The 10,974-nt window shown below is 44.2% G+C and overlaps 2 long non-coding RNA genes across 2 annotated transcripts in view; one reads left to right on the top strand and one right to left on the bottom strand.

Annotated features, from left to right (window-relative positions):
- The window catches only part of LOC114899070, a 10,072-nt gene extending 6,899 nt beyond the window's left edge, over window positions 1-3,173 (bottom strand). The window contains exon 1 of the long non-coding RNA XR_003794502.1: window positions 3,094-3,173. This is a non-coding gene — a long non-coding RNA (uncharacterized LOC114899070). The remainder of the gene's footprint in view (window positions 1-3,093) is intronic.
- A 119-nt stretch (window positions 3,174-3,292) lies between these two features.
- On the top strand, window positions 3,293-6,840 carry LOC114899071. Its single transcript, XR_003794503.1, has 3 exons — window positions 3,293-3,407; window positions 5,719-5,808; window positions 6,705-6,840. It is a non-coding gene; the product is annotated as an uncharacterized LOC114899071 (long non-coding RNA).
- Window positions 6,841-10,974: the final 4,134 nt, after the last annotated feature.

Here is a 10,974-nt window from a genome sequence, read left to right as displayed (position 1 = left end):
AAAACAACACGATGAATTAAATGAATGAATGAAGTAAATTAAAAGAGGGTTATGTTGAGTGACAGAAACCAGATATAAAGAGTAAATACTCTATGATTCTATTTGTATGAAGCTCTAAAACAGGCTTAAGTGGTAAATTTGTAATAGAAACTGGATAAATACTTGCCTCTGAAGGAAGTGAGATGGGGTTGGAATCGACGTACAGGACCAGGAGGGAACTTTCTGGGATTATGAAAATGTTTTGCACGGTGTTAACATGGGAATATACAATTGTCAAAACTCATCTAACTGAACATAAAGGACCTGTATATTTTATTGTATTTAATTTATATATATAGTATATATATATATATATATATATAAGTATTAGCTACTGATGCATGCAACAACATGAAAGAATCTCAAAAGCATGTTCAGCAAAAGAAGCCAGATACCAAAAAGTACATTTTGCATGAGTTTACTCATATGACGTTTTACCATGTGCAAAACTAATTTATGATGATAGCAATCAAAACAGTAGCTGCTTAGGAGGGTGAGGCTTGGCTGGAAGAGGTTTTCAGGGGTGATGGAAAACTTCTATGTCTTGGTTGTGGTGTTGGTGACATGGTATAAACATTTATCAGAAATCATCAAATTGTATACTTATGATGCATGCATTTTTTTTAAGATTTTTTTTTTTTGATGTGGACCATTTTTAAAGTCTTTACTGAATTGGTTACAGTATTGCTTCTGTTTTATGTTTTGGTGTTTTGGCCACGAGGCATGTGGGATCTTAGCTCCCCGACCAGGGATTGAACCCATACCCCCTGCATTGGAAGGTGAAGTCTTAGCCACTGGACTGCCAAGGAAGTCCCACATGCATTTTAATATGTGTAAATTTTCACTAAATATAAGAATTTTATTTGCATCCATCCAAACTGACAAAAATGATCTGTTTTTGGCAAGGATGTAGGTAAATGAGCAATCACATACTTTCCTACAGGAAATGGAAGAGGTATTAGGCTTTTGAACAAGCAATCTGTCACCTGTATCTATTAGAAAATAACGCTATGTCGTCTAGTCTAGTGAAACCACTCCTAGGAATCTATCTCACAGAGATGAAAGCATCAGAATGTAAGGACATTTGAATAGTAATGCTTACTGAGGCAGTGTTAATAATAGCAAAGGGGTTGCAAACAAATGAATGTCCATCAATTAGGGAATAGCTGAATGAATTATGGTGCATCTGCCTCCATGGACCATGATATAGTCATTAAAACGGTGAATTAGACTTGTACCAGTTATCTTGAAGGGATTTCTACAAGTTAGTGTTGGTTGAGAAAAACATGCATATAATGTGATTTAATTTTTGCAAGACAAAGAGAAAAGCATGCCATATTGATGTATATGTCCATAAATCTAATGTGTACCTCTTTAGGCTGGTATGGTAGGAAGCTCAACTGCTCACATGAGTTACCTTAGGCAGGACAAGTTACTAATATGAGTGGAGGAGGAGAAAGAAGAAAGAGTCAAGAAGAAAGCAAAAGGACTTCATTAAAAGAAAAGCATGCTTTTGCTATTGCATCTCTGCCTTTATTTGAAGATATATTTGTATTGATATATGAGTAATGACATCTATTAATCTTTGTTTATTCATTTACTTAACATATATTACTATATAGCAAGCACTATATTACGTGCTTTCAAATAATAACCAATTTAATCCTAAGAATAACACTCTGAGGCAGGTATTGTTAGTTTCTGCATTTTAAAGATAAAGAAGCTGAGGCGCGGAGAGGTTGCCCACATAGCTAGTAAGGTCAGGTCAGGAATTGAACACAGGCCTCCTGGTTTCAGAGTCTATGCTTCTAACTACCACACTGTGCTTCCTCTCTTTTTAATAAAAAGCAAATCAACTATCACTCTACTGCTTGACAATCTCCAATAGCTTGCCATGGCATTTAGGAGACAATTCTAATTCTCTTTTTGTTTGTTTGTTTGTTGTTTTGCAGTACGCGGGCCTCTCACTGTCGTGGCCTCTCCCGTTGCAGAGTACAGGCTCCGGATGCGCAGGCTCAGTGGCTATGGCTCACGGGCCCAGCCTCTCCGCTGCATGTGGGATCTTCCCGGACCGGGGCACGAACCCGTGTCTGCTGCATCGGCAGGCGGACTCTCAACCACTGCGCCACCGGGGAAGCCCTCTAATTCTTTTGATGGCCTTTAAGAACCTTTGTGATCTGGTCCCTGCCAAATTCTCCATAGACACCCAGCACACTAACCCCCGTCTCTTCTTTGATAGGCTGTTCCGGTCATGCTCTTCCCTCACGTCTTCCTCAGGTCACCTCTGGCTGGCTCTGACACACCCTTCAGATCTCAGTGTATTGTCCCTTCCTTGAGGGGTCTTCTCTGACCACCAATATATGAGGTCTCCTCTACACTTCTCTCCCATATAATTCCATTCATCTTTCTTATTGCCTCTTTCTAATAACAGGTTATTTTTGTTGATTATTTGCTTACAGTAAGCTCCACGGGGGCCTCCACTGTACCTCCACATAGCGCAGTGCTTGGTTAACAGTGGGTCCTCAGACGCATTTGTTAAATAAATAAAAAAATAAATGAAAGGCATTCATTTATTTATGCTGAAAGATAAGCATGAGCTTGATTCTAGAATCACATAGACCAGGGTTTGACTTAAACCTCTGATTTTAGGAGACTTGTGAACCTTCATCTGTGTAAAGGAGATGGTAATAGTATCTGCCTCAGAGAATTGTGAGGATTAAAAGAGATAACCTATCTACCAGGCACATTGTAAACCCTCAAGGCATCAGAGCTGTCATTGTTACCATGATCATTGTCATCACACTCAGGCAGCATCACAGGTCATTCTCCGGCCTGTGGGTTAACAGCCCTTGGGTTACATTCTATCCCGGTTTTAACAGCTCAGGTTGGCAGTGAGGGAAAGCCTGGGGGGAGACCTTCTAGCTGAGCCTGCGGGTGGGCCAGGCACACAGAGTCAGGCCCACAATCGTGCTCAAAGCCAGCAGCACTTCCCGTAGAGCCTCTTCCCCTTTAGCCCTTGCTTGTCTCAGCCTTTCTCCCAGTCTCTTCCCTTACCTTGTGCGGCTCTTCATATTGGCCGAATTTAGCCAGTCCTTTGTTTAGTTCCCTTTCTGCCACTGGAAAGCATCTTTGGGAGTTTAAGGGATTCTGTCTCCTCAGTGAAGAGGCTATACTTAGCAGAGACAGGTATTTGATGTTGTGTTGAGATAGGTTAACCAGACTTCTAAGGAAACTAACTCATAGTGGCTTAATCATAGCACAGGGCTGATACCCTCTTGTTTTCTCTTCTTGGGTCACAGGAAACCCTGACTACTCCACCCTTCCCAGCGGTTATCGGCAGCAAACACAGATGTGGATTAATATGTAGGGTAAGTACAGAAGACAGATGGAAAAGAAGATGCAAGTAGGGGTTAAAATTTCTTCATCAGTGGAAAAGCATTGGAAATGGAAAATAAGAGAGGAAGAGTAGGAAGCCTTGGTTGCTTTATGTTTATTCAAAGTGAGAGGGCAGAAGCTATTGCTTCTCTAGGGATCAGATGGAGAAAACTTCCTGGAAAATTACCGAATTATCTAGGCTTATGTCTGCCAACTCCTAAATGACTTCCTGCTTCCAGCCCTCCTGAACTAACTTGTAGTTAACTGAGCATTTTTTCTTGAGTGTGTAATACTGTTCTCTCTTCCTGGAATGGCTTTATTCCCTGTTTCCCTAATGGCCTCAAGTACTCCTACCCTTTGTAACTGTTCCATCACTAACTTCAGTCCCGAGCACAGTGCCTGACACACTTACTATAGGCATCTCGTAAATGCTTGTTGAATGAATAATGGATATTCAGAAGCTTCTTGATGCATACAGAGATTGTAAACAGGTGAAAAATGTAAATGTTGGCTGCATACAAAGGCTGTCCTACAATGGGGTTGAGTCTTGAGACTTAATTATCCTGAAAGGTGATATAAGCTAAGAAAGGAAATATGTCAAAGTAAAGGTTAGACACAGTCTTGGAGCATAGTTGCATCCTGGGTGACAGAAGGGAGCTTGAGCTGGCAGAAGCTTGGGCGGGGAGTGGGGGTGGTGGTGGTGGCAGTGACTGGAGGTTGTGCCCTGCCCAAAAGTCTGGCAGAGGGTAAGAAGGTGGGGCTGACATTCAGCCCCCTCTCAACTAGCCAAGAGGTCAAGCTGTGTACCATGGAGAGGGGCTGTGACAGCTCTGAGGATGGGACACCTTGTTCTAAATGACCTCTTGGAGGAGTGAGTTTTTGTGATTTGCACAAAGTCCCCAGCTAGCATTGGCCCTGGAAGGGCCACATTTTGATACTTTTAATGCTGATGTTGTAAAGAAACCCTTGCTCTTTTCTACATAAGTGTCACCACTAGAAACAGTACTGAACCACAGACTCTCCTGGGGTAACAACATTTTTTTCTCTCTCTCTCTCTCTCTCTGTTATTGATGTACAGAAGCCTACTTGGTGAGTAAAGGAAAAGGGAAAGATTTTTCCATAATGAGCTACATAGCTATGCTCCACAAATCCCTTTCTCTCTCATCCTTCCATGACGGTTAAGTGTTAAAAACATCACCTGAAGAAGTTCTTGGGCTCTCATTGGAGATATTTAAAAGGAGCACAGATTGTCATCTTTTCTGAGATGGTTTCAGTGAGCCTAGGCTTGACTTTAAAGGGATATACTGACCACTTCATATCTCTTACAACCCTGTATTATTATCTGATTCTAGGATTTCAAATTTATATGTACTGAACATTCATATATGCAATCAGCTTTGATTATTCTGGGACAGAGTATGCATATTGACAGGGTTAGTGGCCCATTCACAATCACTTTTTTTTTTTTTTTTTTTTTGCGGTACGCGGGCCTCTCACTGTAGTGGCCTCTCCCTTTGCGGAGCACAGGCTCCGGACGCGCAGGCTCAGGGGCCATGGCTCACGGGCCCAGCCGCTCCACCGCATGTGGGATCTTCCCGGAGCGGGTCACGAACCCGTGTCCCCTGCATCGGCAGGCTAGACTCTCAACCACTGCGCCACCAGGGAAGCCCCACAATCACTTTTGATTTCAAGTTCTTATTAAGATAATCACAGACTCTGCTTAATTAATCCCTTCTTTGAAATTATTACTATTGGTGTTTATTCCTACATGGGAGTCAATGCAAGGATGCTTTTCTCATGCAAAGCAGTGTTTCCCCCCTACCCTTTCCTCTGAGTGTCATTTCAGGAAAAAGGAAGGCAAATAAGACCTTTATATATTAGTCTGAAGGGGGTGCTGTTTATGAGAGGCAAATGATGCAGTGGAAAGAAGACAGTCTAAGTAGGTGTCATTCATTTACCAAATATTTATTGAGTGCAACTATTATAGTACTGGGTTAGGTGCCCTGGGTTCAAATCCTAGCTCAGTCACTTACTAACTATGTGACCTAGGGTGACTAAGTATCCAGTTTGCTCAGGACTGTCCAGGTTTTAGTGCTGGAAGTTCTGCACATCAGGAAACCTCTTAATCCTGGGCACTCTGGGACAGTTGGTCCTCCTGACTAAGTCACTTGCACTTATCTGTAAAATAGGGAATTTGATTCTTTTCTATATCATGACTTTGATGTGAGGGTCAAATGAGATAATGTGAAAGATCTTTGTGAGTTGTTAATTGCCATATAAACATAAGGTACTCTTTTACCTCAGGAAACAAGAAAAATCTCAAATAAACAATCTAACCCTACACCTAAAGCAACTAAGGAAAGAAGAACAAACAAAACCCAAAGTTAGTAGAAGGTAAGAAAACATAAAGCAGAAATAAATGAAATAGAGATGAACAATAGAAAAGTTCAATGAAACTGAAAGCTGGTTCTTTGAAAAGATAAACAAAATTTATAAACCTTTAGCCAGACTCGTCAAGAAAAAAGGGGAGAGGGCTCAAATCAATAAAATTAGAAATGAAAGAGGAGAAGTGACAATGGACACCAGAGAAATACAAAGGATCATATGAGATTACTATAAGCATATCTTTTCATCCCAGGTACATGTAGTGATGGGCTTGGATCTAGAATTGGATTGTCGCACTGGAGGTGAGGCAGGTACTGAGGGGTGGGTGGAACCCCAGACTCATCAGGTACTGGGATAAGTTTCCATCTGACCACAAAGTTTGGTGCCCAAGGGGGATGGCAATACGACATCAGAGTTCCGCAGGCAAACGGTAAAGAAGTCCAAACCAAGTGGCAATGGGCTCTGGTTGTTTTCCAGTGCATCTATCTGCAAGTAGGTATCAGGGCAACGGCCATAGGGCAGGGCGTTTGGGAATCTCTGTGGGCAGGGATCGGCCAGAGTGGTCCAGGTGGCCTAGTGGAGGGACCTGGGGTATTGGGTGGGTACCTACAACATGAATGGGAACAAACAGGCACCAAAGCAGAGCCCTGTTATCAGACCAAGACCCAAGGTTGGGGATGGACACAGGATAGCCAGGATGACTCATAGGCTGGGGCCACGGAATGTGGGACTGAGGCTGGAGTAGGAAGGAATATGGGATAGAAAAATGGACTTTACAACTCTGCTGGGGACAGAGCTCTTCAGGATTTTACTACCTTTTTACGGAGTTTGATATTCCAGACTAGCCAACCTACATACTTCGAACTCTGTCTTTATTCACACTATTCTTTTTTTTTTTTTTACAGCCTTCTCATCACCTTTGAGCATATTTTTTATGATATTCAACACATTTTCAACAAGTGCTTATCCTGTGCCAGATCTTGGGAATGGTTAACAAACGCCTGCTGTATGCTGTGTCATGGGAATCGTGTCCCTCTGAGGCCGGTATTCCCTCCGTTTTACTGACAGGGAAATGAGGTTCAGAGAGGTTAGCTAAATAGCATAAGTTTACACTGTACATCAGGACGTTGGCATTTGAACTCAGTTCTGCTTTACTCAAAGCCATGGTCAATTCCACTCTGGGATCTGGCCTCTCAGTTTGAGCCCTCAGAGACTCAATTCATGTACCATTCTTTCAGCATGTCATCCCTTCCACACCTTGGGTTGCTGGTTCTTCTTAGAATCATACCTTGTCTCCCTCCCTTTCCTAACCCACCATGACTACAAGCTTCTCACTGACCCAAATCACCATCGAGGGCTTCCCTGGTGGCGCAGTGGTTGAGAGTCCGCCTGCCGATGCAGGGGACATGGGTTCGTGCCCCGGTCCGGGAGGATCCCACATGCCGCGGAGCGGCTGGGCCCGTGAGCCATGGCCGCTGAGCCTGCGTGTCCGAAGCCTCTGCCCTGCAACGGGAGAGGCCGCAACAGTGAGAGGCCCGCATACTGCAAAAAAAAAAAAAAAAATCACCATCGGTTCAGAAAGTACTTTGATTCAGTGCCGCTTACATCCCTGGTCTGCGAACTGCTTGTGACGGGTCCACAAAGATAAGGCACTTGGGCCAGAATGTAAATCAACGATGTCACTAGGCACACTTTTTAGTTCAACTGACACTTTCAAAATTTTTTCCTAAAGCAAGACTTTCTTGAAGTAAGAACTGCCTTGGGTTTACTTTCTGGCACTAGTTCCTTATCTCATAGCGGATCAGTAAAAACGGTGGGAAGATGGACGTTGATCCAGAAGTTGGCGCTGGTCCAAGGACAACAGTTTGAATAACGCTGCTTAGGTTAACATCACGTCTCCTTTTCCCTCGCCGCTGTCAACTTTGGATTATTGCAACAGCGCCAGGTGGTCTCCTGTTGTTTCCAAATCTGTTTGTGACACTTGCCTACTTAAAACCCTTCAGTGGTTCCCACCGTCTCCTGATAAAGTCCGAACTTCACTCCAAAGGTTCTTTGTGACCTGCCTCGGAGTGCCCTCACCAGCTTTCTCTCTCTCTCTCCCTTGCTCCCTGGGCTCTTGCTTTACTGGATGGTCTGTAGTTCCCCAAGATGGGCCGTGTGCTTACCTCACAATTTTGTCAATGTTGCTCTGTCTGCCACTGTTGCCCTCCCTTCCCTTCTTTCCCCTGTCACCCAGGCACATGTGTGACAATAGCCACAAGGAACTTCAAAGAGAATGTGGGAATAGGGGTGGTATTGGAGAGATTTTGTTTCAACTTTAAGATTTGAATAGGTGGAGAGGGACAGGGAAGGCAGGCAATGCTGGGCATATGCAGGCTGGATTAAGGAGACATTCTAGAATGCTGTCGTCGCACAGAAGGTGATAATTGCCTGAGAGTTGGGCGAGGAAATTTAGGAAATGGAACAGAGATAGGGCCTCCAGAAAAACTAGATGCTCACTGTGGATACCTCACAGGAAGAGGGATTAGATTTTGTAAAGAGGTAACGCTACGTGGTAAACAAAGACAGTTCCTGCAGAGAAACTCCCCTGAGGTGCTGTGAAAGTGGCCAAACAGCTCAGAAGGAGGACTTCTCATCTTTGGCTGTCAAAGTACTCATAACTCTGAAAGGCCTTAAAGCAAGGAATGGCTACTGGCAGCCAGAGGAATGGTGATGGGCTTGGCCAGCTGGTAGAGGAAGCAGTTAAACTGTACACAGTCCCTCCTCCCACACACCCGGAACATGGCAGCTGTGGATGGAGGATTCAGGGGCTGAAGAGACCTGGCTTCTCTCCCTCACCCAGGGCACGCAGGGCAGGCAGGGCAGGCGAGGGCCACAGTTTCTCCCTGGCCTCTCTTAGCCTCTGATAAGCAAAACCTTCATTGGGAGGAGATCATTCCCCCTTTTCACTGACTCTGAGTGAAATGTGTGTCCTGTTCCCACTTCCAGGAGGCTAAGATTTATGAAAATCTGCAAATTGCTTCCTTTAAGAAAACGTTATATAAAAGGATTAGCTTCCTAGCAGGTGTTTTAGTCTGATGCTGGTTCTAGAAAGACATGAATAGGAGTTTGCCCATTTTATGTTATCCAAATGCTCCTTAAAGATTAACCGTATGCTAACACATATATATGGAATTTAAGAAAAAAAAAATGTCATGAAGAACCTAGGGGTAAGACAGGAATAAAGACACAGACCTACTAGAGAATGGACTTGAGGATATGGGGAGGGGGAAGGGTGAGCTGTGACAAAGCGAGAGAGAGGCGTGGACATATATACACTACCAAACGTAAGGTAGATAGCTAGTGGGAAGCAGCCGCATAACACAGGGAGACCAGCTCAGTGCTTTGTGACCGCCTGGAGGGGTGGGATAGGGAGGGTGGGAGGGAGGGAGACGCAAGAGGGAAGAGATATGGGAACATATGTATATGTATAACTGATTCACTTTGTTATAAAGCAGAAACTAACACACCATTGTAAAGCAATTATACTCCAATAAAGATGTTAAAAAAAAATCTTAAGCCCACACCATTAGGTTAAAAAAAAAAAAAGATTAACTCATTCATCCTCACTGCCTGCTTGGGAGGATTGTTATCCTTCTCCCTCAGCCCTGGAATCCAGACAAAGTGTGGTGTCCAGGGTCCTTGCCCGAGGCTACACAGCTGGTGGATGCAGAAATGAGGGCTCTGCTGGCCGGCTGACAGGCAGGCTTCCTCTCTCAGGGAAGGAGATTCCTTGGGCCTCTGTCAAGGTAGCTGGCGCAGACTGAAGAGAGCTACTAGAAGCCCCGAGCTTCGGGAAGACAAAAAATCCAGCAAAACACACCAACTGTGGGTGCCACTCAGTGAGAATGTGTGATAACGCAGACAGCAGCTGGGTTGAAGCTTGCCTTCCAGAGCTCTGTGACAACCAGGAAACGGCAGTTCAATTAACAGTGCTAATAACATCATAAGGGAATGCTTAAGCAACTTGTAAGTGAAATGCATAAATGGTTGCAAAGAGTTGCAATGATTTTTACACTGTTGCTTTATACCTCTACAGTGCTTTCCAATTCTGAAAGCACTCTCACATGTACAATGATTTTTTCATGATAGTTCTTTGAAGTAAGTAGGTAGATATTATGGGCTGAATTGCATTCCTTCACAAAATTTGTATGCTGCAACTCTAACTCCAGTACCTCAGAATGTGACAATATTTGGAGATAAGGGCTTTTCAAAAGGTGATTAAGTTAAGATGAGGCCGTTAGAGTGGGTCCTAAACCAGGGTGGGTTCTAATACAATCTGACTAGTGTTTATTTATTTATTTATCTATCTACTTATTTATTTATTTAGGTTGCGCTGGGTCTTCGTCGTGGTGCAGCTTCTCTTGTTGCGGTGGTGCCTGGACTCTAGAGAGTGCGCAGGCTTAGTTGCGGCATGTGGGATCTTAGCTCCCTGACCAGGGATCGAACTCGGGCACCCTGCACTGGGCACCTTAACTGCTGGACCACCAAGGAAGTCCATGACTAGTGTTCTTATAAGAGGAAATTTGGGCTCAGGAAGAGACATCAGGGGCTTGCACACAGAGGGAGAACCACGTGAGGATACAGGGAGCAGGTGATCATCTGCAAGCCAAGGAGAGATGCCTCAGAAGAACCCAAATCAGCTGTCACCTTGATCTTGGACTTCCAGCCTCCAGAACTGCGAGAAAATAAAATTCTATTGTTTAAGCCACTCAGTGTGTGGTATTTTGTCATGGCATCCTAGCAAATTAATACGCTATACTCTTTTGAAACACCTTTAAACATATTAGAAGTACTTATTCTGAACCAGAAAATGCCTACATTAATCAGAAAACTTTCATATTGTCTTACTAATGACATTAGAAATGGCTCATGGGCTTCCCTGGCGGCGCAGTGGTTGAGAGTCCGCCTGCCGATGCAGGGGACACGGGTTCGTGCCCCGGTCCGGGAAGATCCCACGTGCCGCAGAGCGGCTGGGCCCGTGAGCCATGGCCGCTGAACCTGCGCGTCCCGAGCCTGTGCTCCGCAACGGGAGAGGCCACAACAGTGAGAGGCCCGCGTACTGCAAAAAAAATAAATAAATAAATAAAAAGAAATGGCTCACACTTACTGAGCCTTCGCTGTGTGCCAGGCACT

Source organism: Monodon monoceros, unplaced genomic scaffold, assembly GCF_005190385.1.
Source record: "Monodon monoceros isolate NGI ecotype Baffin Bay Population unplaced genomic scaffold, NGI_Narwhal_1 Super_Scaffold_18, whole genome shotgun sequence".
NCBI lineage: Eukaryota > Metazoa > Chordata > Mammalia > Artiodactyla > Monodontidae > Monodon > Monodon monoceros.
This window is presented reverse-complemented; position numbering and strand designations above follow the sequence as displayed.